General features: G+C 41.0%; 1 protein-coding gene across 1 annotated transcript in view; it reads left to right on the top strand.

Annotated features, from left to right (window-relative positions):
• The window catches only part of LOC101862253 (pancreatic alpha-amylase-like), a 9146-nt gene that overhangs the window by 3988 nt on the left and 1307 nt on the right, over positions 1–3851 (top strand). The window lies entirely within an intron of this gene.

Here is a 3851-nt window from a genome sequence, read left to right as displayed (position 1 = left end):
CACACACACACACGTACCCACACAAACGTTTTTAGATTATAGAATTTGCTGCTTAAGGAGGATACTTATATTATTGGGTCTTTGAGAACGCCAATCACACTTTTTTTTTTCTAGCAATATAATACCCATTGCGCACACCGCCATTTGGAGTGATTTGATTCACCCGGGACGAGCCAGATTTTCCTCCAGTGACAAGCAAAAGCATAATAATTATCTGCACAATGCAACGGATTCTTATCTTGCGACCTTGTAAAACTGTCATATATTTTATTTTGAAGGTCGCAGTCTGATTTAGTTGAATTCGGTCGCAGTGTGCCAAAACGAAAACATTTCGCTCATCTGTTACGAAAAATCTGGCTGGCACCGGCTCAAACAAATTAGAAACCTCATTGGCAGTGTGCACTTGGTATGAAATTGCCAGATAAATAAGTGAGACATCGTGATGAAACCTGTCGCTGGTCGAAGCAATGAAATCGAAGACCTCGACATTCTCCCATCATTTTGGTAACATATTTTTTTTACATTTTTGTCGATTTAATCTCCATTAAAGTATATTTCTGAGTGGATGTTGATGAAAAATGTTGAATAAAGGCCCAAAACACGTAAATTTTCAGCCTCTAAGGATTCTTGAGCTAAGAAAATCCCCAAACTTTGACCGCTCTTTTCTCGCTAGTTTTACTTCTAAAACCAGGTGACCCCCATCTCTTTCAACCGGATTTATCTCGGACCCCCTTCGCTTTCAACAGGAAATATCTCGACTTTTATTCTAGTTATCTTGGTTTTCTTTTTACTGACAGATAGACAAGTGAGCGAGCGTCAATATGATACCAACAACTCCAAATGCCCAAAAATTTACGAACGCCTGATTTAACTACGTCTATGACGTAACAGGGAAAGATCAGGGAAACGTAGCTTTTCTAAGAGCATCCGAGCAAAGGAATGAATGGAAAATCATGATCGCCGATGTCTGTCGCACTGGATGATGATGACCTTTCAGAAGACCCCGAAGACTTATCTTCCTTGTTAAGCAAAAAATTCAGCCCCTGAGGTGGGAGTCCAGAACGATCTTTTAAAGACATTGATTTTTCTGAAAAGGCCTTCGAACCGTTTACCTTTTTCAAAGTACATTTACCTGGGTGCAAAGTACCAGGTATGGCGAAAAAAACCCATCGTTTGTAGAATCAAGCTTCGTCAGCGTCTGGCTCAGAAAGTAGGTCGCTACTTTTCGACCTGGGTGAGTGAGCGAGGTGGATGAATGAAGGAATGAATGAATGAATAGCAAGCTCTGTGGCACTGAGGCAGGAAGAAGAGGAAGGACGAAGTAGGTCCGTTATTTTCTCGAGTGTGTCTTTGATGTTTTCGAGGTTTTTATGTTGTTGGGGAGGTGTAGCTTCGTTTGTGTTGAAGTGTGGGCAGCCTGGTGACTCTTGACCTATGGGGAAGAAGCGGGTAGTGAAGGCCAGGTGGTCTCCTTGGAGATCTTTCGTGTGTTTCTGATATAGACATTTCTTTTCTGTCTTCTTATCTTTTGTGGTTGTTTCATTGTTGTTGTTCTTGTAGTTATTGTTGTTGTTGTTGTTGTTGTTCTTATTGTTGTTGTTGTTCTGTTTTGTTTTTGTGGTTGGTAATGCTGGTGGTGTGTTGTTGTTGTCGTTTTTGTTGCTGTTGTTCTCCCTACATCTTTTTTCTCATCTCTCTCTCTCTCTCTCTCTCTCTCTCTCTCTCTCTCTCTCTCTCTCTCTTTCTCTCTCTCACTGAGTCTCCCCCTCCGTGTCTGTGTATATGTTTAAAGTAGGTGTAATGTGTTGAAGATTTTTGTTCTCATTCTGTCAAACCGAATATCCAAATATATAATGCTATCCATCTGAATGGAACCTGTTGTATAGTATCTGTCGACCTGTTTTAGTCCCTGTTTGTCAGTGTCAGCCCCACTGTGTCAACGAATCTTTTTTGCGCACCCCTCCCACTCACGCGTGCCCCAATCCCTCGTTTCCTGCACATGGCTTGATACCAAAATCTGTTTCCATTACAGATTTTATGGTTGATACCAAATACGCTCAGATCACAGAGTGCGATTTACGAACCGAAAGGATCACATTATGTAAACCTGGTGTGTGAGGTCATGTGAGGTCATTAACCCTTCAGTGTCTGACCCGAAGCTTTATTATTTTTGTTACAGTACGAGTTTTACGGCACTTGTAAACTTACAACAGAAATAGGTCATATTATAAGTCAGTGTGTAAGATTAGAGGTGTTACTAAAGAGAGAAACAGGCTAGAAAAAAAAAGATGGGGCAGAGAGATTATAAGGATGATAGGAAGTAAGGAGCGAACCTCACTAGAGCACCCGCCTAACACCCACGGTCCAAGAATGTCTGCGGCTCTTTGTCAAGAATGAGGAACAGGTGTGTCAGGGAAAGGGTTAATGCTAAACTGGAATTTATGAGGAGGGAAATAGAAGCTGGATAATATTACCTGTTCGTTGTTATGATACTGTTTAACGTATCATGTTTGTATGTTCACCGTCTGGTTTTTTAACTTGTTTATTTTTATGTAGGTTACTGTGTGATGAGTAATCGTGTGTATTATTTGTGTGTGCACGTGTGTGAGTGTTTGTGTTTATGTGCTTATTTATGTGAATGTGGGTATGTACGTGTGTATTTGAGTGCGCATGTGCCAGTACGTTTATGTGTGTGTGTGTGTGTGTGTGTGTATGTGTGTGTGAGTGTGTGTGTGTGTGTGTGTGTGTGTGTGTGTGTTTGTCTGTGTACTTGTGTGCATGCGTTTGTTGGAGTGTTATGTTTACCTGTTCTCTAAGTGCTTGAATACAGACTCTATGGTTTTGCTAGGCCCCCCCCCAAAAAAAAAATTTTTTTTTTTTTAAATTTAAAATTATTATATGTGAGGCAGCGTGGTGGAATCAGGCTCTCGTCAAAATAATCAAAGTGAAGAAACTTTCATTTTGCCGCTGGTTTGTAATTTTTTTTTATAATTTTTTTTTTTTGGCTCAACACCTTTCATTCCCATTATAGAATTCATTTCTGTGTGGATTTTTCTGAAAAACGTTGATTAAAGGTACAAAAATTTAAATTTTCAGTTACCATGGACTCAAAAACTAAGGAAATAATTTTTGGCGGTCATTTTCTCACTAATTCTACCTCTGAAAACAGGTGACCCCCACCTCCTTCTTTTGCAAATATCTCTTCACTTTGATTATTTTGACGAGAGCCTGATTCCACCACGCTGCCTCACATATTATGTTTATATCACCGTACTCATTATTGGGGACAGAACCGCCTTGAATGTCATGTCTGGTTGATGGTTCTTCTTGTTGAACCTGGTGGGATTTGCTCTTTCTCTCCCATCACACATCAACCGTACTCATTTCTCCTCCTTCTTTTTTATAATACAGTCTAGTAGCACCTCTAACATTTGGCACTAAATATCCTAATGTGTTTACCTCAAGCGCTGTCATAATAATAAAGAATAATAAATAGCATTTGTACAGCGCCTGCCCCCACTCGAAAGCAAGCTTTTGCGCTTTACACTATATTATTACCCCAGCAGACCATAGAACACTCAGAAACATTCTCAGCTTCCCGGGAAGCATACAGTGCAAGCAGCTGATTAAGCGCTCAAACACTAACAAACTGACAAGATCTTTCGCTGTCTATATAATAGCTCGGGTACCCATTCCCACCTGGGTGACGTGGGGGAAAATTCGTGTAAAGTGCCGTTCCCAAGACACAACGTCGGCCTGTGGCTCGAACTCACGAACCCTCAACCTCACGATTACGAGTCCGGTCGCCTAACCACTAGGCCACCGACGCCACTGTACTTACTACGTGGAAC

The sequence above is a fragment of the Aplysia californica genome, unplaced genomic scaffold, assembly GCF_000002075.1.
Source record: "Aplysia californica isolate F4 #8 unplaced genomic scaffold, AplCal3.0 scaffold00085, whole genome shotgun sequence".
In the NCBI taxonomy this organism is placed as follows: domain Eukaryota; kingdom Metazoa; phylum Mollusca; class Gastropoda; order Aplysiida; family Aplysiidae; genus Aplysia; species Aplysia californica.
The sequence above is the reverse complement of the archived record's forward strand: the minus strand, read 5'-3'. Positions and strand labels throughout refer to the sequence as shown.